This window comes from Podarcis filfolensis, assembly GCF_964270895.1.
Source record: "Podarcis filfolensis genome assembly, chromosome: Z".
Taxonomy (NCBI): Eukaryota; Metazoa; Chordata; class Lepidosauria; order Squamata; family Lacertidae; genus Podarcis; species Podarcis filfolensis.
Window position 1 is genome coordinate 49,416,855 of NC_139617.1, and position 25,628 is coordinate 49,442,482.

The 25,628-nt window shown below is 48.7% G+C and overlaps 1 long non-coding RNA gene across 1 annotated transcript in view; it reads left to right on the forward strand.

Annotated features, from left to right (window-relative positions):
• LOC310754944 overlaps nt 1–25,628 on the forward strand; it is a 38,817-nt gene that overhangs the window by 5,232 nt on the left and 7,957 nt on the right. Inside the window, exons 2-3 of the long non-coding RNA XR_014544092.1 lie at nt 8,762–9,193; nt 25,198–25,265. This is a non-coding gene — a long non-coding RNA (uncharacterized lncRNA). The remainder of the gene's footprint in view (nt 1–8,761; nt 9,194–25,197; nt 25,266–25,628) is intronic.

Sequence of the window (25,628 nt, forward strand, 5' to 3'; positions counted from 1 at the left end):
TCCATGGCCAGGTAGAGATTTGAACCCTGGTCTCCCAGGTCCTTGGCCATCCTGGCTTCAGTGGACTCTGCCTTGATAGGATTAAAAGCCATATACAGTGGTACCTCGGGTTAAGTACTTAATTCGTTCCAGAGGTCCGTTCTTAACCTAAAACTGTTCTTAACCTGAAGCACCACTTTAGCTAATGGGGTCTTCTGCTGCCACGGCACGATTTCTGTTCTCATCCTGAAGCAAAGTTCTTAACCTGAAGCACTATTTCTGGGTCAGCGGAGTCTGTAACCTGAAGCATATGTAACCTGAAGCGTATGTAACCCAAGGTACTACTGTATATCATAACACACTTTAATGTTATTTTCACTAATATATGCATTTTTGTGCACATTACTTGGCCAGAGAACTATGTTGCAAAGTTCAGAAAAGTGTGAATTTTGAAAGACGGTTGTGTTTCGGTTTGCATATTGCTTAGGAAAGTGCAGATGAGTTAGGTCTGCCTCTAAATGCAAATGGAATCAGATTTGTCCCCAGCAACTCAATGCAAAAAATGGAGAGCAAAAGCAAAGACCCAGAACAGGCCCTTCTTCATCAGAGCACTGGAACCAGATAACCTTCCTCCTCCTCCTCCTCACTCAGTCTCCCCCCCCCCCACATGCCAGGCCTTCTTGCCATGGCAAGACCCCCTTCACCCTCTCACTCCTACCCCACCCCCCCTCTCAGTTCATCCTTCCTGATCCAGTTGCTCCAAGGAGCTCAGCTTCGAATCCTCTGCAGTGCCGTTGCTTGTGTTTGATGTTTTCACTAGACATTTTGACGTGTCGTTTCACAACTGAGGATACCAACATCTGTCACCGCCGGAGAAAAGCAGAAACAAGTTTTGACATTTTCAATATTTCAGTACAAAAAGTGTGTTCCTTTTCTTTCATTGCTTTTTGGTATTTTTTGGGGTGGGGTGGGGGTGGGAATCAAAATGTAAATACAATGTCATTTTGAAAAGCTGCAGAGTGGGAGAGAGGGGAGATTTGAACAGTTTTCAGCTTGGCAATTGCATCACTAACAGAACCAAGTTGCAGTGGGCCACCACGGGCAGGAGAGACAGGTATCTGTCCACATTGCAACAATTCCACACGACTCACATTCATTTTTCTGCACCCCAGTTTAACGTGCTAATTCTGGCCTTTAAAGCCGTAAGAACATGGGTTGGCAAACTAAGGCCCGGGGGCCGGATCCAGCCCAATCGCCTTCTCAATCCAGCCCTCGGACAGTCCATGAATCAGTGTGCTTTTACATGAGTAGAATGTGCCCTTTTATTTAAAATGCATCTCTGGGTTATTTGTGGGGCATAGGAATTCATTCATACCCCCCCCCCATAAATATAGTCCGCTCGCCCACAAGGTCTGAGGGACGGTGCATTGGCCCCCTGCTGAAAACGTTTGCTGACCCCTGCATAAGAACCTAAGAAGAGCCCTGCTGGATCAGGCCAAAGGGGGCGCATCCAGTCCAACATCCCATTCTCACGGCAGCCAACCAGATGCCTGGGGGAAACCTGCAAGCAAGAGCCAAGCAAGAGCTGCCCCCCCCCCTTTGCCAGTTTCCAGCAACTGGCATTAAGAAGCATTCCTGCCTCCAACTGTGGAGGCAGAGCAGAGTCAGTGTGGCAAGTATGGTAGCTGCTGATAGTCCTCTCTATGAATTTGTCCAATCCTCTTTTGAAGCCATCTAAGTGGGTGGCAAGGGATGCGGGTGGTGTTATGGGTTAAACTACAGAGCCTAGGACTTGCCGATCAGAAGGTTGGTGGTTCGAATCCCCGCAACGGGGTGAACTCCCGTTGCTCGGTCCCTGCTCCTGCCAACCTAGCAGTTTGAAAGTACACCAGTGCAAGTAGATAAACAGGTACCACTCTGGCGGGAAGGTAAAGGGTGTTTCCGTGCGCTGCTCTGGTTCGCCAGAAGCGGCTTAGTCATGCTGGCCACATGACCCGGAAGCTGTACACTGGCTCCCTCGGCCAGTAAAGCGAGATGAGCGCCACAACCCCAGAGTCATCCACGACTGGACCTAATGGTCAGGGGTCCCTTTACTTTTAAGTGGGTGGCCTTTACTACTTCCTGTGAGAGCAAGTTCCATGGTTCAACTATGGTCTGCATGAATAAGGACTTCCTTTTATGTACCCTGAATCCTGCAACATTCAGCTTCATTGAATGCCCATGAGGTCTAGCTCTGGGGTCCCCAAACTAAGGCCCGTGAGCCGGATAAGGCCCGAGGGACTCATTAATCCAGCCTGCGGCAACACCCACTGCCACTGCCCACTCTTACTGGCACTGCGCTGCGCAGCTGCCCACTTCCGGGTTGGAGATACACTGGAAATAGCTTGTGTGCATGCGCAAGCATTATTTCTGGTGCACATCCGGGTCAGAGGAGGCCCGTGCACATGCGCACAAGCTATTTCTGGTGCTCCTCCAACCCAGAAGTGCACCAGAAATAGTGTGTCCACATGCACAGTGGCGTAGCGTGGGGGGTGCAGGGGGGGCCATCCGCACCGGGCGCAACATCTGGGGGGGCGCACTCCCACTCAAGTGCTAAAATCCACGGGTTAGGGGGCGCAAATTACTTGCCTTGCCCCGGGTGCTGACAACCCACGCTACGCCACTGCACATGCAAATGGGAACTCGCTCCCCCGCCCTCCAGTTCACCGCGCGATCGGCGCTGGAGACACCGGCCCGAGTCGCAGTAAGTATGCTGACCTCTGGTTTAGTGTTATAGAAGAGAGGAAGAGGAGCTTTTCTCCATTACTTTCTCCGTGCATAACTTCACACGCAACAATATAAGAAGAGCCCCTCTGGGTGACACCAACATTCTGCTCACACCATGAGCAATCCAGGTGCCTCTGGGAAGCCCAGGGTGGGAGCAGAGTGGCCACTGACTCTCATTCCTCACTAGAAGGTCTGTGAGGGTCTTGTCTGAAGTGCTGCCTGCACCCAAATGAACCTCCCTGAGTCTTGAGTTCTGCTTCAGGGGCCCTGAATTTTGGGTCACCAATGAAAGGTGTTAAGCTGGTGAGTACCCATTGTTCAGGTCCTTTTCAGTGGTGACCTCTCACCTCTGATCCACCTGTCCTAAGGAAATATGTATGGCCCTATCATTGCTGGTCTTCAGAGGACCTAAATTGCTGTTTTTATACCCAACTCAGCAGTATATCTTCAAGCAGTGCACAAATGGAAATGGAGGCTTCAGCAGGAGACAATGTTGGCCACCAACTTGGTTGGCGTTAAAAGAGAATTGGATAAATTCATGGAGGAGGAGGAGGAGGAGGGTGAGGAGAGGGCTATCAATGGCATGTGACGTCCATGCTCTGCAATGTTTCTGAAGACCACAGGAGGGAAGAGTGCTTTTGTGCTCAAATCCCACTTGCAGGTTTCCCACTGAGGCAGCAGTTCTCAAACTTTTTTTCTCTGGGCCACACTTTCAGAATAAAAATTTGCTCGTGCTACATTGATTTTTTTTATTGATAACATACATGGTGAAGAACAAAAAGAAACAGCTCCTAGCAGTGCTTCATTTTGAGAAGATATTTATCCATATTAAGCAAATGATAAAATTTATTTTGATACGATACAGTACTATACTACACTGAGGTGTTTAAATGTTTCTTTGGTTGTCCTTGAATCTTCCTGCCACACTTGCCATCCTCTCCCGACACACCAGTGTGGCAGGTCTCACATCCTTTGAGAGCCACTGCAAAGAGGCATCTGCCTGGCCCTGTGAGAGCACAAGGCTGGGCTAGATGGGCCTTGATCCAGCAGCCAGGCTCTTCTTATCCTCTTACACTCCTTAATGTTGACATTAAAAGTGAATTAAAAAATGCTGCTTATAAAATTAGTGGAGGGGGTTATAAACAGCAACAACACGCTTATGTTGCATGTGTTAAACCTTTGCAAACCTCACTGGGAGGACAGTCTGCCCTGGAAGATGGGTTTGAACTATTTTAAATATGGAACTGTAACTACCAATGCCAGCTGAAAATGGCCAAAGGCTTTGTCTTAAGGTGAAAACCTTCAAGCAGATGGGTGGGGTATAAATAAATTGTTGTTGTTGTTGTTGTTGTTGTTGTTGTTGTTGTTGTTCTTCTTCTTCTTCTTCTTCTTCTTCTTCTTCTTCCTCCTCCTCCTCTTCCTCTTCCTCTTCCTCTTCTTCTTCCAGCCAGCCCAGTTGGGAGTTGTAATCCAAAACATCTGGAGGGCACCATGTTGGGTTAAGATGGTCTGGATTGACCTTAACCTGATCTGAAAAGGCCTTTCTTACACTTGCCTGTTGATAAGCGCCTGCTTCCTTCTGTTCCTGGTTGTTTTGGCTCACCCATGAAAGGACTCGTCTTCTCTCCTTTCTGACCTGCCTCAAATATTTCTTAAAACAAACGAAAAGTTGACTTCACAGCTCCGTGCTAAACATTTTATACACTTAATCTGTAAGTCAGCCCCACACGCACCCGTCCCAACAGCTCGCCATGATCTGCGAAGTTCCACAGATCTTGTTTATAACACGTTCGTCTAAAATTATCTCCAGGCACACGGCATCCTCCTATAGAACAGATGCTCTGAAGTCTCTCCCCCCCCCCCAGTTCTGTTTTGATCTCAAATCGGCGTGTTTAAGCTGCTTGTGTGAACTATAAATTGAAATGGAGATGGAGGGGAAGGGAAGGGAAATGTTGTGATGTGCGCCATGTCGCTCTGTCGGCTTCCTTCAGATGTTGCTTCTTGATGAAGGGAGACTGGCGCCATCTGCACTCATTGCCCAGGGGTACATTATCATTGCCTGTGTTTGTTAAGAAAGGGTTTGGGGAGAGCAAGAAGGGGGTAAGCCCCTAGGGAGCTCTTCAGAGCTGCCGGTGGAAGACGGAGTAGATGGGTCTCGGAGCAAATTAGAGTCCCCAACACAACACCCACCCACACATCATAGAACCACAGAATCGATGCAGGAATCACAGCTTAAGAATCCCTTACAGAGGACCAACCTCCAAGGAAGGGAAGTCCATCACCTTCTGTGGGAGTCTGTTCCACTACTGGAGAGCTCTTACTGCCAGAAAGTTCTTCCAGAGGTTTAGGGCCTTGCGTGCAATTTGAATCCATTGGTTCGGGTCCCGCTCTCTGGTGCAGAAGAAGACAAGCTTGCTCTATTTTCCATGGGACAACCCTTCAGGTGTTTGAAGATGGCTGTTGTATCTTCTCCAGTTGTCTATTCTCCAGGCTAAACATGCTCAGCTCCCTCAACTGTTCCTCCTGAGGCTTAGTTTGCAATGGAGTGCTGAGGGTTCTTCATGTAGAGAACCACTTCCCTCCAGGAGGAAAAACAAACTATAAACTTTGCAGATGAATGGACTAAAACAGGAGTCAGTAAAAAATTTTGGGAGGGGGCCGGTTCACTGTCCCCCAGTCTTTTTTGCAGGCCAGACTGCATATGCGCATGTGTGCGCACATGCATGCAATGGAGGGGGCTTCTCTCTCCCCCCCAGCCCTCCAATCCCCCTGCCTACCTTCTCCACCCCTCTGCCTGCGGTTGAGAGCCGGCAGCAGTGGCGGCGCCACTCCTTTCTGTGCCAGCTTTCCCTGGGTGGGCAGCGAAGCTTCCTATTAACGCCCAGCCCCCTTCCTCCGCAGGGCAGAGAGAAGCCAGGAAGAGGAAGGGAGGAGGGAGAAGGGAGGCACCGGTGCCGTGGTGTGTGTGCGTGTGAGGGGGAAATCGCGGGGGGAAATGGCGCCCAATTTTTTTTTAAAAAAAATGGTGATTGCGCCAATCCAAGCGGCAACTCCAGAACTGTCCATGGGCCGGATCTAGAGGGCAATTGGACCGGATCCGGCCCACAGGCCTTAGTTTGCCAACCCCTGGACTAAAATGTGCTTCACCATATAAAATGCGAAATCTGACAACACTGGAGATGCTGATGTTAGTGAGCGTTCTTGCATTCCATCCCAGCTCAACTCACACTTGTGTCTTCCCTTTAGCTGAAGCCCTAGAGGCCTTGCTCAAAGTACAGCAGGAGTTTTTGACTCCTGCATCGTTTGGCGTTGGTGGAGAGACAATGACAATCCTTCTGTGAACCATTAAGTGGAACAGGAGGCCTGGTCCAGTAGGGCGTGACCCAAGGTATTTTGCTGCCTGTGACAGATTGTGCCCCCACAATTCCACATGCATTGGTAGGCCCAAAGCTGGACTACTGCAATGCGCTTTGTGTGGGGCTGCCCTTGGGTTGATTCAGAAGCTGCACCTGGTGCAGAGTGCGGCAGCCAGACTGCTGAGGGGCCACCTGGCCACCAAGATGTGCCAACCCTTTTAAAGCGTCTGCTCTGGCTACCCATCTATTACTAAGGCCCTTGTCTTAATTTACAAAGCCCCAAACAATTTAGGTCCAGGGTACCTCAGGGAGCGCCTGAACCCTTCTATCCTAGCTCAGTCACCAAGATCGTCTGCAGGGGCTTCTCTGGTTGTTTCCCAAGTTGGTGACGCTCTTTGGACAACAACAAATAAGCCTTTAGCATTATCAGTCCAGCCTTGTGGAACATTCTGTGCCTATAGGCAACTTCTGTTCAACTTTTAAACCCTTGCTGAGAACTCTTCTATTTCACCAGGACTACCCAGGCAATATGAGAGCACCTTCCCCATCATACCTGAGGGCAGAAGGCTACACAGGCCAGACACAGGGTAGGTTGTAGAGAACTTCCAGTCTTTTGCTTTTTGCATTTGAAGCCCTGAGCGATTTGGGATCAGTTTACCTAAGGGACTGCCTCCCCCATATATCTCTGTCTGCTAACTGTGCTGCTCACATGGGGGTACCATGGAGGGTGCCACATGCTCCAGAGATATGCTTAGCTTGTTCTGAAAAGTGGACTTTTAGTGAGGCAGCCCAAGCCCTCTGGAAATAGCTCCCAGCTCACTGAACTACAGTTCCCAGACTGCTTAACAGTCGATTCTTCTTTCCAGGGAACTGAGAATTGTAGCTCTGGATGGGAAGTGAGGAGGGGGCTCCTAACAGCTCTCAGAACCCATAACAAACTACAGCTCCCATCATTCTTTGGGGGCAGCCATGTCTGTTCAAAGAGGTTTCTTAGTGCTTTAAACAGGGGGTATGAATGTGGCCTGGGTTTGTGTCCACCCAGCTTGGCAAACTGCCTTTCTGTTGTCTCCCAGCTCCTGCCCTCGCAGTGGGTGACGCTGAGGCACTGAGCTGGTGCTGCAAGGTGCAGGCAGCCACCATGAAACAAGCCAAGAATCCTGGAGGCTGCTGTGCTTCCGGCTTTCCCCAGAGTGGGACCATCCCTTGGGGGCAGGAGAAATTTGCCTCCTTCCTTCCGCTGGCTCTTGTTTAATTAGCACCTGGCTGAGGCTGCCACGGCGTGTCACGTGGTCCCTTTGCCGCCCCTCCCCCTCCCTGGCTTTATTATTTCCTACTTTGGTTTGATGTCGTTGGTGTATAAAACGTTAAGAGCTCTACATTTCTTCTTTTAAAGGCCCTAAAGGGAGCCTTGCTTTTTTCGTGTTAAAGTCATTACGGCAAACACCTGTGCACTGTTGGGTTTAATTGGGCTACAGCTGCCGGGGAAGGGACGGGGGATTTGCCACATCGATCGAGCTGTCTGTCTCAGCTTCGCCAACACACTCGCACCTCTTTGGCCACAGAGGACGGACTGGAGGGGAATCCACAACCCGTCACGTGTGGCGGACGGGCACCTGCCACCAGAAAGCAGGATGAAGGAAGCCCTGGCCGTCAGCTGCGCCAGGCAGACGCCAGCTGGTCAAGAAGGACCAGGCTGCCATTGCGGGTTGCCGGGCGGCCTAGGAGAAGGAGGTGCAAAGCTCAGGGAGGTTTTTAAGGGAGTGGCTGAGGGGGCAGAGACGGGCTGCGGTGCCAAGCAGGAGGGAGAGGGAGGCAGAGGTTTCTATGCCCAGGCAAAGCAAGACAGTGAGCCTGGCTGATAGGGCAGATCATAATGTGAGAAAGGCCCTTCTGCATCACACCAAGGGGAGCCCATCTTGCTCACCACCCTGTTCTCACAGCAGCAAGCCAGAAGCCTGTAGGAAGCCCCAAAGCACAACCTGAGTGCAAGAGCATAAGAGCATAAGAACAGCATACTGGATCAGGCCAATAGCCCGGCATCCTGTTCTCACAGCCAAATGTCCTTCTGGGAAGCCTGCAAGCTGGACACGAGAACAACAGCACTCTGCCCACCTGCGATTCCCAGCGAGGATACCTCTGACAGCGGGTGCAGAATAAAGCCATGCTGCCTAGTAGCCATCGATAGCCCTTGTCTTTCATGAATTTGCCCAATCCTCTTTTTTTAAGCCAACCAAGTTGGTGGCCATTGCTGCCTCCTTTGGCAGGGAGTTTAACGGTGCATTACTTGTAACTACGTTCTGAATCCCATAGCTCTGAATCCCATGCTGTGTGAAGAAGTTTGTCTTGAACGCCACAACATTCGCCTTCACCGGATGACTCCAAGCTCTCTTTTTATGAGAGAGAAAGCCCTCCATTTGCTTTCTCCACATCATGCAAAACTTCACACAACGCACTCATGTCTCCCCTTCTTCCCAAATTGAAAAGCTCCATATATTCAAACTTTTCCTAGTAGTGGGAGGCCGAGGGTTATTCCAATTCCTTCATCATTTTGGTGGTTCATTTTGCAGCCAAAATAATAACAGCAGCAACAGATCAGCAGGTTATCAATCGTAATTAGTTACTTACTGCTTGGCCTCACCTTTGCCTGCCTTCATCCCCAGGTGCTCATGTTGTTGTTACCTAATGTTGACCTCTACCAGTCTAGCCAGAATGGCCCCTGCACTCTGATGGCGCCTGGAGTTTAAATGCACCAACAGAAACTGCATTGCACACTAAATCTCTTTGGGAGGAGAACTCTTCGCCCTGGGACAGAATCACACCAAGACTCTGAGTTCAGGAAAACAAGGAGGCAACGTTGATTGCAGGATGTACATGCTCCACAGGTCAGATGCTAGTCAGGGGGGCTGAGGCAGCAACCCCGGGCAGTGGGACCCCCAGAGGCAGCACTCCTGTCGGGTGTCGGTCTCTGGAGAAGAAGTGGTGGTGGCAGCAGCTTCTGGAGACGCCTCATGAAATCTTGCTGATATCTCATGAGATCTGGCCGGAACTCACTGCTGACATTGCCATTTCATGGGCACCACCAGGCAGCCTAGGTAAGGGAGGCTTCAGCAAGGGTAGGGCAGGGGGGCAATATTGGAAGGGTGGGGATGCGTTGCCCCTCCCTATGTGCCTTGGGAATCCACAACCTTGCCACCAAATCCATTTACAATCTCTAAATGGGACCTCTAAGTTGAGAGCTCAAAACTGCCTCTCCCTCCCTTTTGAAATAAGATGAAACAAGAGAGACTTCAACAAAACGTTGCAGGTCTCCACTTTGTTTGTTTATTATTTCAGTTCTGCTTGAGGTTCCAGGGCGGAGAACATAGATATGTTAAAATGGGGGTTGCCCATGCGCTCCCCACAGAGGCCTTTCGTGGCACCAGCAGGGGTTTCCTGCAAAGCATGAAGAGCAAGAGGACATGACTGCAGATGCTCATGTATGTGAAGAGCCACCTGTGGTGCCCTCAGTGGCAAACCTTGGTTTTGCCAGGTGCATAACAGCCTCGGTCCAGTACCTGAAGGAGCGTCTCCACCCCCATCATTCTGCCCAGACGCTGAGGTCCAGTGCCGAGAGCCTTCTGGCGGTTCCCTCATTGCGAGAAGCAAAGCTACAGGGAACCAGGCAGAGGGCCTTCTCGGTAGTGGCGCCTGCCCTGTGGAACGCCCTTCCAGCAGATGTCAAAGCGATAAACAACTACCTGACATTCAGAAGACATCTTAAGGCAGCCCTGTTCAGGGAAGTTTTTAACGTGTGATATTTTACTGTATTTTTGGTTTCTATGGAAGCCGCCCAGAGTGGCTGGGGAGGCCCAGCCAGATGGGCGGGGTATAAATAATAAATTATTATTATTATTATGCATAAGGTGCAAAAAGGCTCACCAATAATCCATTTCTCTGCAGCATTTAGCGTTGCATTCTCTTTCGGGTCTCATTTGTTTCATTTCCCAATATGATCACATCGTATGTGCATTTAACTTGCACAGTTTCAACCATGCGCACTTGAAGGTGGGCTGGCTGAAGATGCACAAGTCCAAGCACAGAGGAGAAAGTTCTTTTTAAAAGAGCTTGGAGTTACCCAGTGTGGAAAGGCCTTTAAAGATATCTGTCTTCCTTACAGGGCAAGACCCACTCACTGTATGGGCTCTGGGGTGCTCTTGAGAGATCTTGTGGGGCCACCTGAGATCTTGCATGAACATTCCCAGCTTTCCAGCACCAGAGCAGACCTTGTCCCCTAAGCAAGGCAGAGATCTCAAAAGCTCTTTTATCCTGAGTCTGCTTGGGTTATCCAGTGCAAAAAGAGCTTGTAAGCTCTCCTCCTTCGGGCCTATTCAGTACAGAGGCTCTGGGAGTAAAGGGATACTTCCTCTCTCCCCCTCACCTGCTAGCCACAGGGTGACTCCAGGGGTTTTGGCACACACCAGTGGTTCCCAATTACCTAATTACTGAGGACCCCCTATTTTTCAAACACCAAGCCATGGGGACACCCTCCACCTTTGGAAAATGTTGATAACTCTATGGTAGTTATCTCTGCAAAGCAATTTCATGAACAAAATGTGAGGTAGCCCCTAATAAACAAAGGATTTCAGGTATACTAAAAAACAGACTAGGGGTGAGCAATATCTGGTTTACAACATCATGATATATCAGCAACTGAACACCATGATATTCTGATATATATATTTATTCTGTGAACCGCCCTGAGACCCCCGGGTATAGGGCAGTATAATAATAATAATAATAATAATAATAATAATAATAATAATAATAATAAAAACAAAAAAAAACCACGATGTCTGAAACTGGAGATCAGGCATGGGGAGGAGGGAAGGAACAGCCTGGAGATTGGATGGGAAGCAGGAGGAAGTGAGGGGGAGGGGAGGGGGAGGGAGGGGGAGGGGGAGGGAGGGGGAGGGGAGGGAGGGGGAGGGGAGGGGGGGCATCAGCAGAGCAGCCCTCAAAGATGCACATCCACTGTGGCTGCTGCTGCTGCTGCTTTCCTGCTGACTGAGAAAAGCTGCTCCGCCCCATTGCCAGGGGAAGGCAGGGCTACAGGGCCTTGAAGGGAGGACAGTCAGCTGCCCGGTCCCCCTCAGCGTGAGGGGAAGGCAGCGCCTCACAATCGGCCGCCCTGGTCTCCCTCAGCGTGAGGGAAGGCAGCTCAGATCAGTAGCATTATCGGCTGAGATCACCATGCCACGCTGCCTTGAAATCAGCCTGCTCTCCCTCAAGGGAATAGTGAGATATTGCTGCGTGTTGCTGGGTTAAAATTGTTAGCGCAGTGTGATTTCGAAGCCGATTTTGCCCAGAATAATAATAATAATAATAATAATAATAATAATAATAATAATAATAATATTTATACCCCACCCATCTGGTTGGGTTTCCCCAGCCACTCTGGGTTTCTTTCAACAGAACATTAAAAACAGAATAAAACTTCAAACATTAAAAACTTCCCTAAACAGGAGTGCCTTCAGGCGTCTTCTAAAAGTCAGATAGTTGTTTATTTCCTTGACATCTGATGAGAGGGCGTTCCACAGGGCGAGCGCCACCACTGAGAAGGCCCTCTGCCTGGTTCCCTGTAACCTCACTTCTCGCAGTGAGGGAGCTGCCAGAAGGTCCTCGGAGCTGAACCACAGTATCTGGGCTGAACTATGGGGGTGGAGACGCTCCTTCAGGTACACTGGGCCAAGGTCGTTTAGGGCTTTAAATGTCAGCACCAACACTTTGAATTGTGCTCAGAAACGTACTGGGAGTCGATCTAGGCCCTTCAGGACCGCTGTTATATGGTCTTGACAGCCACTCCCAGTCACCAGTCTGGCTGCAGCATTCTGGATTAGTTGTAGTTTCCGGGTCACCTTCAAGGTAGTCCCACATAGAGCGCATTGCAGTAGTCCAAGCAGGAGATAACCAGAGCATGCACCACTCTGGTGAGGCAGTCCGCAGGCAGATAGGGTCTCAGCCACATACCAGATGGAGCTGGTAGACAGATGCCCTGGACACAGAATTGACCTGTGCCTCCATGGACAGCTGTGAGTCCAAAATGAGCTGGTCATTCATGGGCACAGTGACCCCATTCAGGACCAGTGAGTCCTCCACACCCGCCTGCCCCCTGTCCCCCCAAAACAGAATTCCTGTCTTGTCAGAATTTAACCTCAATCTGTTAAACACCATCCATCCTCCAGCCGCTTCCAGCCACTCACACAGGACATTCACCGCCTTCACTGGTTCTGATTTAAAAGAGAGGTAGACCTGGGTATCATCCGCATATTGATGAACACCCAGACCCAACCTCCTGATGATCTCTCCCAGCGGCTTCATGTAGATGTTAAAAAGCATGGGGGAGACGACAGAACCCTGAGGCACCCACAAGTGAGAGCCCAGGGGTCTCAACATTCATCCCCCCCACCTTCTGGACACGGCCCAGGAGGAAGGAGTGGAACCACTGCATAACACTGCCCCCAGCTCCTCTAGCCGGTCCAGAAGGATGTTGTGGTCGATGGTATCAAAGGCCACTGAGAGATCCAGCAGAACTAGGAAACAGCTTTCACCTTTGTCCCCAGCCTGCCGGAGATAATTGACCAGCGCGACCAAGGCAGTTTCAGTCCCATGATGAGGCCAGAATCCCAATTGGAAGGGATCCAAATGGTCCCAGCATGCTTGGAGTTGTTCAGCAACCACCTGCTCAATCCCCTTGCCCAAGAATGGAAGAATTGAGACTGGGCGATAGTTGGCCATATTGGCTGTCTGGAAACCATCTGGATCTCTCTGGAAACCATTTGGATCCATTAAGTGGCAGGAGCAGACCATCTGAATCAGCTCCACCTCCCTGAAGAGGGGAAGGGTCGTGGAGAAGTCCAGATGCACCAGGAAGTGATCTGACCATGTCACTTCTTTTGTTTCACTTTTACTTAGTGTCAGATCACCCACATCCATAGAGGTGAACTCCAGGTCTAAGGCATGTCCACAATTATGAGTTGGGCCAAACTTATTCAGGGACAGTCCCATGAAGACCATGCTTTCCATGAAGTCCTGAGCAGCCCCTTGTAAGGTCATGTTGGCATGAATGTTTGGACAACCAAACTCCAGGAGAACATCCGCCACGACCTGAAGCAGCTCAGGAAGGGAATTCTTGGTGCAGTGGGGAGGTCGGTACACCAAAAGGAATCATGTACTGCCCCTATTGCCCAACTTTCAGAACATGCACTCAGAAAACTGGGTCTTCCCAATAGGACACCTGGTGCCAACTAATGACTTCCTAAAAATCACTGCAATCCCCCCTCCCCGCCCACATGACCTGGGTTGCTGTGCATAAGAGAAACCTGGTGGACAAGCAGCAGCTAGGACAGGGCCATCTGCTTCATCCAACCAAGTCTCTGTCACACATGCCGGGTCAAGTCCTCCATACGTAATTTTCAATATATTGAAAACCCGCACAGCACTAAAACAGACCATAAAATTTGTGTAATTACCATGCAAAAATGACCAAAAAAGTAGTTGGGGGAAGGCAAAGGATGGGGCCACGGACCTCCGGGTACATTCTTCGGACCCCCAGGGGTCCCTGGACCCCTAACTTGGAACCACTGGCATACATGACTTTTGTGTATACATGGAACCCTTGGAACGGAACCATCCCATAAGATGCAACCGTACTGTGTTTTAAAAAGGAGGGAGAGATGGTTGCTCAGCTGTCAGGTGTCTGATTTAGGGGTTGTAAAGGGGTATTTTGCAGGAGAGATATCATAGAATGCAAGTGCATACTGTGGAAATCAGGTTTCCACAGTTAAAATGGGTTGAAAGTGCTGCTATACCTTTACTTTGTGTAGTTATAGGGGAGCCTTTGGCCCTCCAGATTTTGCCAAATGACACTCCCATCAGGGCCAGCAAATAGGGTGATGCTTTTTCAGCAACATCTGGTCAGAGGTCCCCCACACCTTCCCCAGTGCAACACACCCATTTTAAAATAAGAAATGTGACAGTTGTTGTTGTGGTTGTTTTGTTGTTATTATTTCAACAACACCGTAAGGATAAATTATGAAATATCCCACCCTAATCCAGAAGCTTGTGCTTAAATATACATGCAAAATAACAACAAATTAATATAAGTTATTACCCTGGACTACTATTTGTATAGAAGGTGATAGGGAAGTTTTTAATGTGTGACATTTTGACGTTGGGAGCCGCCCAGAGCGGCTGGGGAAACCCGGCCAGATGGGCGGGGTACAAATAATAAATTATTATTATTAACAGTTTAAAGTTAAACAAAAAGTGGTATAATGTGAGGGGAGTCCTGTATATATTTGTGTATGTATTTCAAATTCTTCCTTTTAATTGTTGTTAAATTATTTCATGGTTCTTTTTGCAGTTAGGAAAGTGACAGAGAAATGCATTGAATGTGGGTGATGAATGATTAATAGGAAGATGCGTTAACATCCCACAGGCAAACCAGGATGAAAGCTCACCGTCGTATAACTTCCCCACAAACAAATCAAAGCAAATGCTCAACAAAGACCAGCTATAGTCTAACCTCCGTGTGAGCTTTGTGTCAGCAAATCAGGTTGAGTGCCTAGTAAATAGGTTTTCTGTGGAGCGGCCCTCGTTTGCTTAAACAGAAACCCTTTAAAATCTGGGCAGCGTTTTTAATGCCAGGCTTAAATTATGCAGCGACTGCAGCGCAAGACGTTAAATATGCAGATGAGCAGATTCCTTTTGCCTCTTTTATCTTGTGGCTTCGGCACTGTCTAAAAACAGATTGCAGCAGTCATCCTCATTCAGAGGAATAAAAACAAATCAGGGGAAAGGGAGGGGAGGCTGAATTGCCAAAATGAACAAGTTTGGTTCTCAAATTCTGTCTCTCGTTTGTGAGGCAGCAACATGAATTCTAGGAGTTTCTGAAACAATGAAATCATCTGTTTCCCCATCTGGGCTTGGGGTGACCCATCCAGTTCTGCTGTCTTGCTGCTGCTACTGCTGCTGCTGAAGCCTCACTTTCCGAGGTCACACAGCTATGGCTTTTGGGTTCCGGCAAGATCTTGCAAGAGCCCTGTGAGATCTCACTGGAAGCAGACGTTTCTCCTCCGCTGGCTGTGGGGAGGGGCATCTGCAGAGACACCCCCTGGATTCTGTAACCCGAGGCAGCTGCCTCAGTCTGCCTCAGGATCTGGGTCAGCTGAGAGAAGAGAGAGCACATTGAACCCAAGACATGTGCAGCAACAACTGAATGTAGGTCTCACCAAATCATAGAATCATGGAACTGTAGAGTTGGAAGGGACCCTGAGGGTCATCTAGTCCTACCCCCTGCAATGCAGGAACCACAGCTAAATAATCCCTGGCAGATGGCCACTCAACCTCTGTTTAAAAACATCCCGTGAAAGAGAACCCACTACCTTCTAAGGCAGTGATAGCCAAACTTGGCCCTCCAGCTGTTTTGGGACTACAACTCCCACCATCCCTAGCTAACAGGACCAGTGGTCAGGGATGATGGGAATTGTGGTCCCAAAACAGCTGGAGGGCCACGTTTGGCCATCACTGTTCTAAGGGAATCCGTTTCTCTGTTGCACTTATCCTCAGAAAGTTCTCCTTTCTTATACTTTGAATCCATTGGTTCGGGTCGCAGGAACAGGAGAGAACAAGCAGGAGAGAACACGCTTGCTCCACCTTCCATGACTGGCAGCCCTTGAGATATGAATTATGGACTGGAGGAGACTCTTGAGAGTCCCATGGGCTGCGAGAAGATCAAACCTCTCCATTCTGAAGGAAATCAGCCCTGAGTGCTCACTGGAAGGACAGATCCTGAAGCTGAGGCTCCAAGACTTTGGCCACCTCACGAGAAGAGAAGACTCCCTGGAAAAGACCCTGATGTTGGGAAAGATGGAGGGCACAAGGAGAAGGGGACGACAGAGGACGAGATGGTGGGACAGTGTTCTCGAAGCTACCAGCATGAGTTTGACAAAACTGCGGGAGGCAGTGGAAGACAGGAGTGCCTGGCGTGGTCTGGTCCAGGGGGTCACGAAGAGGCGGACACGACTAAACGACTAAACAACAACAACAACAATCCTATCCTTTCTCAGTCTTCTGAATGTGTGGCCAACTTAAAGCTTGCTCTTAGGGGGAAGATTTAGGTGGTGACCTGGTCTGCAATCAGCACAGGGGCTGGAACCCTGGGACCCTCCAGATGTTGTAGAGCTCTATCTCACCAGTCAGCTGGGCGAAGGGTCAGGGGTGACCCACAGCCATCCTTCGCAAGGCCCTTCTCAGGCGGAGGAGCCAGGAGTGGATGCAGGAGATGCCCCCACAGCACGTGCTCTGCTGCTGAGCTGAGGTCTTTAGGTGGGGGCAGTGTCAGTGTCTGAGAAATGGTTTTTGGAGCGACCTTCCTTTCTCCCTTCCCTTCTCTCTTTCATTTGTTTTATTCTCATTTTTTGCACACCTTTAAACAGGATCACAGCATCGTAACATCCAGTTGGGGAGGGAAAGGTTCTGTTTCGGCTGTGAGCCTGACATCTAGTGGCGAACGGCTGCATTGCCTGCACTCAGAAAATGCCCTCCACATACCTTCCAACGTTTCTCCGATGAGAATAGGGACATCCCATATTCAATACAGTGGTACCTCGGGTTAAGTACTTAATTCGTTCCGGAGGTCCGTTCTTAACCTGAAACTGTTCTTAACCTGAAGCACCACTTTAGCTAATGGGGCCTCCTGCTGCCGCCGGAGAACGATTTCTGTTCTCATCCTGAAGCAAAGTTCTTAACCTGAAGCACTATTTCTGGGTTAGCAGAGTCTGTAACCTGAAGCGTATGTAACCTGAGGTACCACTGTAATGATAATTTTGCTATTTTGCTATGCACATCTTACTGGGTTGTCCCAGCCACTCTGGGCAGCTTCCAACATATAAAAGCATATAAAAAACCACAACAAAACATTTAAAAAAACTTCCCCGTACAAGATTGCCTTCAGATGTCTTGGGGGTCAGATAACTCCATACCCTCCAACATTTCTCCAAGGAAAATGGGGACACCCTAGGGGAAAGTGGGACATTCCGGGATCAAATCAGAAACCGGTACAGCTTCTCTACATCAGGGACAGCCCTGGAAAATAGGGACGATTGAAGGGTCTGAGTTCATTGGTTGTACAGTCATACCTCATGTTACGTTTGCCTCATGTTACGTTCTTTCAGGTTGCGTCCGCGGCGACCCAGAAGTACTGGAAAGGGTTACTTCCGGGTTTCGCCACTTGCGCATGCGCAGAAGTGCCAAATTGCGCCGCGCACCTGTGCAGATACGGCACTTCAGGTTGCGGGCTTTTCATGTTGCAAACGGTCCTCCGGAACGGATCCCGTTTGCAACCAGAGGTACCACTGTATGCACACCACAGGCTTAAAATCAGTGACAGGAATACATTTATGCAGCAAATGTACACAAGTGTGCAAAGGCCCACTGAGGTGACCCCAGTTCTCTTGTTTGCTCAAACAGAAACCCTCTTGTGCGGCGCCATCTGCCTGCATTTCCCTTAAGCACCAATGGGAAGCTGTCTTGCAGAGTCAGGCCACAGGTCTGCCTAATAGCTGTCTCAGGGCTTCCTCTACTACCCTGACTTTCAGCAGTCTCCCTGGGGTTTCAGATTATTTCCCAGCCTTAACTGGAGGTGCCTCTGGGGCCCAATGCCTTTATTACTAAATTTTTAAAAAGTATTTGTTGAGGTGAGTCATTAAAAATCAACAGCAGTGATGATATCTGAGGGATTGGTTGAATCATCTGATTGGAAACTTTTCCCGGTTCACAAAATATTTCTATCCCAAATTTGAAGGTTCCCCTTCATCTATCACATATGATAAAAGGTTCCTTTTTCACCACTACTTACCAGTGTTCACTTTCTAAACATAGCTACAGGCCACACCATTGTGTATTCATTATACATTTATTCATTTATTTATTTTAAAAAGTGTCATTACAAAAAATTAAGTGGTTTACAGCAATAAAAACATAAAACCATACAATGAAAACAGCTGAAAAGTTAAAAGCATTCATCAGCTATAAAACATTGCAGAAGGATGTGTTTATAATTGCCTGCATAAGCTTGGTGGAATTTTTTGATACAGAAGGCTGACTCTCTAGTGGCAGAGTGTTCCACAGGACTAGCCCAATGACACTACAGGCTGGTTTATTCTTGTTATCAAATGAGCCTCACCAACTCGAGGAGCAGACAGTGACACTCCTGCACATGATCTCAGTGGTGGAGCTGGAATGTAAGAGTTCGGGCAGCCCAGTCCTGGCGGTTCCGTGGACCTCAACTGCATAGGGCTTTGTGAATAAGTACAAGAACTTTGGACCTGGCTCAGTAGTTAAATGGGCAGCCAGTGTGGACGCTTGTGTTACGTTTCCGAGCACAATTCAAAGTGTTGGTGCTGACCTTTAAAGCCCTAAACGGCCTCAGTCCAGTATACCTGAAGGAGCGTCTCCACCCCCATTGTTCTGCCCGGACACTGAGGTCCAGCACCGAGGGCCTTCTGGCGGTTCCCTCCCTGCGAGAAGCCAAGTTACAGGGAACCAGACAGAGGGCCTTCTCGGTAGTGGCACCCGCTCTGTGGAACGCCCTCCCACCAGATGTCAAAGAGAAAAATAACTACCAAACTTTTAGAAGACATCTGAAGGCAGCCATGTTTAGGGAAGCTTTTAATGTTTAACAGGTTATTGTATTTTAGTGTTCTGTTGGAAGCCACCCAGAGTGCTGGGGAAACCCAGCCAGATGGGCGGGGCATAAATAATAAATTATTGTTGTTGTTGTTGTTGTTGTTGTTGTTGTTGTTGTTATTATTATTATTACCTGTGCCCATATCTCTAGCTGCATCTGTAATTATGGCCCTGGCTTCCCAAATGGCAGGATGGTAGACTCCCCTTCCTTGGAGGTTGTAAAGCGGGGCCACCTGTCATGGATGCTTTAGTCAGGATTATTGTTTTGCAGCGGGTTGGACTAGATGATCCTTGAGGTTCCTTCCAACTCCTTAGTTCTATGATTCTCTGGTTCTTTTTTCCAGTGTCCCCCTCCTAACCCCATGCAGCTTGTGTCCTTGCTAACTTTCCCCTCCTCTCCACATTCAAGGTCTTTGGTTCCTCAAGCTGCCCTCCTCCTGCCCCCCCCCCCGCCCCTCCAGCTGTGAAAAGGGTGAGCCCAGGGCACAGAGCGCTGGAGGTCCCCTCTTCACACTTTCCCAACGTCTCTGGCTAACGTTTCCATTCATCTTGCATCTTCTGGTCAGCAATAGAGGTCTGCAAGGTTTTGGGTGGGGGAGCAGAACTGGAGGGAGTGGGGAACCTTTCTTCTCGGGCAAGACAATGGCAAGACCTCCCAACAACTGCAGCTGTGTTGGGAGCTGTGTGAATGCAACGGGGGGGGGTGTCGCTCTTGGCGAAAGTGGCCGAGGGGAATATCTGGCTCTCTCGGGAAGCGGGGCTGCAATTCAACTGTCACTCTGCGTCCGCCAAGAAGAGGTTTGAAAAGGCTCTCTCAGAGCAGCAAACACTTTCTAGGCCTGCTCTCCCACCCCCGTCCGCCCCCAATCTCTCTGGGTGAATGCAAGGGCTGCCCCATTGTCTCTCCCCTCCTGCGTGTGGCCCTTTGGCAAGGGAACAATGAGCTGGTCAAAGGGCCCCGGTCGAACAGACCTTGGCTGGGGAGAATGCTTTGCGCTGGCTAAGCATCGGGCGGCAGAGACTTCGGTGGGAGCAAGCTGGCTTCCTCTGCCCGGCCTGGTGCGTCTCCACCCAGCTTGCCAAGCGGGACACACCCTCTCGCCCCCCCCCCCCCGCCAGGCCTCCCCAGCAGGAAATTCCCTTTGTCCCTGGAGCTGCAGTTGGCAAAAACCTCCCTACTTCCTTCTGGAGAGGGCTCACCCGGGTCACACCAACAGCAGGGCCACGGAGGTAGCTATACGGTGCCCCTGGAGGTGGGTTGGTCGGCAGCTGGCAGCCCCCAGCAAAGCGAACTGATCGACCCCTTGCTTGACTTTGTTTTGCTCCTTACATTTCGGTTCATTTCATGGTACTCCTGTTAAGTGTTTTCCACATTATTAGTTGCCGCTGCTGCTGCTGTGCTACTAAAACTACGACCAACTTCTTCCTCGTTTCATATTTCTCCTCCCGTACATATCAAAATCTTCTGGGCCTTCAGAGTGACCCAGATTGTGCCCAGGCGACCACATCCGTCAAGGCTGCTGAGGAATTGAATTAAGGTTGCTCTCTCCCTGCAGGTCCAAAGAGGCTCCGTCCGTCCGCTGCTCATGAAGAAAATCTCTTTGGAAGTTTCTGCCCTGCTTGCCTCCACTTATCGAAACTAAATTTCAAGAAGTTAATCGGGCAGAGAATGCGGGGGACGAAGACATTAGAGATCAAATTAGTGCAGTTGAATCTCCGTTTTCTTTTTGACCTAGAAGACCATTAGGGATGGTCAGAATTAATTAGCTCTCCTTTTAGTGGAACTCTGGAGGGAGGGGGGCAGGCGATCTGCACATAGGGACTTGTCAGAGGAGGATAAAATGTGACTATCTAGACATGGGGTGGGTGGGAGGGAGACCCAATCCATGGGGGAAAGAGGGATTCCAAGACACGTTTCTGGATCTGGAAAGGGGGGGAGGGGAGGAAGATGCCCTTTTAACTCTCTCTCCTATCCGTTACTCAGCAGAGGAGTGACATTTTTTGTTACAGAAAGGCCCTTGGAGGGTTTTTTTCTTTTTTCAAAAATCCTCTTAAAACTTGCAGGAGCAAACCAAAAGGCGGGGGTGCAGGATAGATACAGGTTGCGACACCAGCCTGGCCATCAGCTATTTCGGAAAGACCATTTGCCCCGGACATCTTCCAGGAAGGACTTTGTGGTTAAGGAGAGTGAAGATTTCTGCTGACTCCCAACTGCTATCCTTCCCAAGTCTATTTTTGTTCAATTGCTGATGTGGTGGAAAAATTCCAGAAAAACTTCTTTTAAAAAAAATGGTTCTTACATTTAGTGATATGAAAGGGACATCTCCAGCAGGCTTTTGAGGGAGCTTATTTTCAGCTGATCGCCAAAGAATTGATGCTTTTGAATTATGGTGCTGGAGGAGACTCTTGAGAGTCCCATGGACTGCAAGAAGATCAAACACATCCATTCTGAAGGAAATCAGCCCTGAGTGCTCACTGGAAGGACAGATCCTGAAGCTGAGGCTCCAAGACTTTGGCCACCTCATGAGAAGAGAAGACTCCCTGGAAAAGACCCTGATGTTGGGAAAGATGGACGGCACAAGGAGATGGGGACGACAGAGGACAAGATGGTGGGACAGTGTTCTCGAAGCTACCAGCATGAGTTTGACCAAACTGCGGGAGGCAGTGGAAGACAGGAGTGCCTGGTGTGCTCTGGTCCAGGGGTCACAAAGAGTCAGACACAACTAAACAACTAAACAACAACAACAACAAATTTTCAGCTTTTCTTCTGGGAACTTCATTTCCACAGAGGCATGTGGCAATGGTAGCTGAATAAGTCCTTCTCTTTTACAAATGATGAGCCCTGCTGGGTCAGGCAGAGGCCAGTCAAATACCGCATGGTTTAAGTATTGCATTTGGAGGGCGGCCTCCTTCTGCATCTATCATAACACGTGGGTCCTGCAATAAAATGTTGCAGCCTGAACAGCTCTTGCTCAGGGTTCCAACCATCCAACTCTATCCGCCCTAGTCTTGCACCCTCCCCTTCTCTAACAGCCAGTAAGCATTCCATGCCCACTGAGCTTTTTCAGTCCTCATTAGGCTGTCATTCCTCCCCCTGCTAAAATAATAATAATTAAGGATGCCATACGTCCAGATTCTCCCAGACATTACCGGGATTTGAAAGGTGGACTTGATGGCAGGAATTTTTGAAAGGCGGTGCTTTGTCCTGGATCTTAGGCAAGACAATCAAAAATTTGTGGTTTCGGTGGTTTTGAATAATTCTTTTTTTTTGTCGTGTCCTGGTTTTTACTTTTTTTATGGCAACCCTATAATAATAATATATTTGCTTGTAGTTTTACAAACCTTGAGGTCCTGCTCTAGCCTGCTGACATTTTCCTATGAAATGTGAATTTTCACCAGCATTTTCTCCTAAAAGATCTTCTAGCCTGAATAGCTCAGTGGGTTAGCGCACGGTACTGATAATGGCAAGGTTGAAAGTTACATCTCCGTATTGGACAGCTGCATATTCCTGGTCAGGCTACATGATCCTCAGGGTTCCTTCCAGCTCTACAACTCTATGATTCTATTGCACATGCATTTATGCGCAATTTTCCTTAATATAAACATTTTTGGAAAGCAATGTTCCCTAATATAATTCACTAGGGGTATGTAATTCCCATATGTATGTGCGCTTTCCTGCACATTATTTAGTTGGAGAACTGCATTGCAACATTCAGAAAAGTGCAAATTTCGAAGAACAGCTGCATTTTCATTTATATATTTATTAGAGTTGTGTGAATTAGATGGGCTCACCTTTAAATGTGGACTGAACCCAGTTTCTCCCCCATCCATAATAAAGATTAACACCTAGAGAGTTGAGCTTGTTGTTAGCATCCACCGAGGGTATTAATGAAAAATTATTATTATTAATCATCATCATCATCATCATCCAACTAACCATAAAGAAGGCTGATCGCCGAAGAATTGATGCTTTTGAATTCTGGTGCTGGAGGAGACTCTTGAGAGTCCCATGAACTGCAAGAAGATCAAACCTCTCCATTCTGAAGGAAATCAGCCCTGAGTGCTCACTGGAAGGACAGATCCTGAAGCTGAGGCTCCAATACTTTGGCCACCTCATGAGAAGAGAAGACTCCCTGGAAAAGACCCTGATGTTGGGAAAGATGGAGGGCACAAGGAGAAGAGGAGGACAGAGGACGAGATGGTTGGATAGTGTTCTCGAAGCTACCAGCATGAGTTTGACCAAACTGCGGGAGGCAGTGGAAGACAGGAGTGCCTGGCGTGCTCTGGTCCAGGGGGTCACGAAGAGTCAGACGCGGCTAAACGACTAAACAACAACATCCAACTAAGACCCACTGAAGCTCAAGGATCTAAATCAGTCATAGCCATTAACTTCAATGGGAGTCTTCTGAGCTGGACTAGCACTGTTTAAAACCCAAGATGTTTTCATTTCTAGCAAATCAATGACTTTGGTAGATTTCTGCAGGGTCCTGATTTGGACGGAGGTTCCCCAGTTCCCCATCCATGCTAAGCAGTTTTATGAGAGCCATTCCACACCTCTTGCACCAATCCCTTGATGTTTCCAGGGCAGACACAGCAATGGCGCCATTGCACATGCCACATAATTCCCCTGATGTAGGTTTGAGAACTCCGTCTCTTGGTGTGGCAGCACCTGCCCTCTGGAACTCCCTGCCTATTGGCACCATGTTTCCATTTAAGTGTATGTTTTAATGTGGATTTTAGTTTGCTGATAATTTTATCTTTTGACTGTTTTAGTGTTGTTTTTACTGTTCTTACTGAACATTTTATTCTCTTTGTAAACCTCTTTGAAGCTTTTGAGGTTTGTTTGTTTTTACAATGCAGTGTACAAGTTTTATGACATAAATAAATGAAAAAAATATATGCTGGTGTAACCCTCACCTTTGGCCAAATTTAGAGAAGACCCTTCTGTATCAACGCTGATCACGTCATCTCAACACGCGAAGACACTGCTATCTATCATTGTGGGAATTGTGAAGACCATTTTCGCTTACTGTTGGATGAATAAAAATCTATTGCTGGGTCTCCTTCCTGTCTTTCTCCTCTTTAAACAAGGCCTTATATCCTGGCTATCGCATTGTTTAGCCAACTGACTGTCCGTTCAGGGCACAGCCTGCCACAAATGATCCATGCGGACATCTCCAGCGGCTGGACAACTTTATATGGGCACATTTTTGAAATTAATTTGATTGGACCAATCTCTCTGATCCTTTGCTGAAGGCTAAATAAACATAATTAAAATATTCTTAGTTTCCAATCTGCTTTGTTCAGTTCATTAAATGGAAGTGCAGCTTCCAGGTCTCCTGTACTCAGTTAAGTGTAGGGGGGAAGGCGGAGAGAAGGAGAAATGGGGGGTATATTTAGAGAAACGTGCGATGCTTTGTCACTAATTACACCTGGGGGGGAAATCTCATTAGATATTCATTTGCTTCCCAGAGTTTAAAACAAATCTAATGAGCTGCATTAGCTGCACTAACAATGAAATGATCCTGTCTTGTCCACTCATATTTCAAAACAGAGGGGGAGAAGAGCAGTCTGAAATGGGGGTGCCACTGTCTTGAAGAAGGTTGGTCCGCCAGCTTTGGCCTGCAATGCTACCAAGGAACACAGTGGGGAGGGCTTTAATTTTCTGCTCCGTTCTGGGGTGGGTGGGAAATACATCCTGATGTTCTGGGTTCTGCAGTGGAGGAGAAGGACGAGAACTTGTCCAGCTCTTAGCCTACCTATTCTCCCTGTCTTCCCATCCAGGGGTAGGAATTGTCCTCTTGGACGCTGCTGCTTTGTTTCACTTCCCTGGGCCACCACACAGCTCCTTTGCTCCTCCTGTCTTCTGTCCACTTGGTCCAGTTTCAACTCCCTCTCACTGGGCTAGTTTGTACATAATGCTGAGCCACTGTAGTTTGTTTGACCACCCGTCTGACTTCAGACCAACCATGGCTTGTTTTCTGGCAACAAACCACAATGTGAAGCCATGGCCTGTTGTTCACTTCTGAATGATGGCATTCTTTGATAACTATGGTCTGGTGCTATGCCCGTACAAGGTTTATTTGTGCACCCCACCTCAGAGGCTCACCAAACCACAGAGGCACAAACTTGAAAAGAAGCCAAGCTATGGAGGGACAAGACATGAAGGTTCTAGTCAGGTGGGAGTTAGCTGTCCGTGAGGAAGACGGCTGAAATTTGAAACTTGGGGGAGGGAAAAGTGGTTCTGAATGAGTTGCACCCCTGCGTAGGCCTGTGAATAAGACAGAGCTCCCTCATACCACATACAGTACCTCGTTCTTCTTTAGTTTTCCCTCAGTGAAACTTTTCCACCTGATCTGCTTTATTCCAGTCACTGCTAACAGTTTGCTCGTCTGCAAGACAACTTCTGGAACAAGTCATAGTTAATACAAACCACAGGTTAGTGTTATGTGTGAATGCAGCCATTTGGTAACTTTGGCCTGGAGCGGCTGAGCCTTGCATATATATATTGCCAAGACCTTGGTTCTTCAGGATTGTGCTGATTGTGTGGTGGCACTGCTGCCTCTTTACGCTGGCATTTCTAACAGCTGTGCCCCTTTAGGAATCTGGCTCATTATTCCCTCCCCAGTACTGATGCTCCTCCCAGCCACCTGACTGGCCTTATGGTTAGCAATGCCGGTCAAGGCTGACCTCTCCGCTCCTCCTGACCCCATTTCCTCCATCAGATTCCCCTTGGCTGTGCCACGAAACCCCTGTCTTGACTTTCATGTTACCTGGACCTTAATCTTTCCCAGTGAGGAG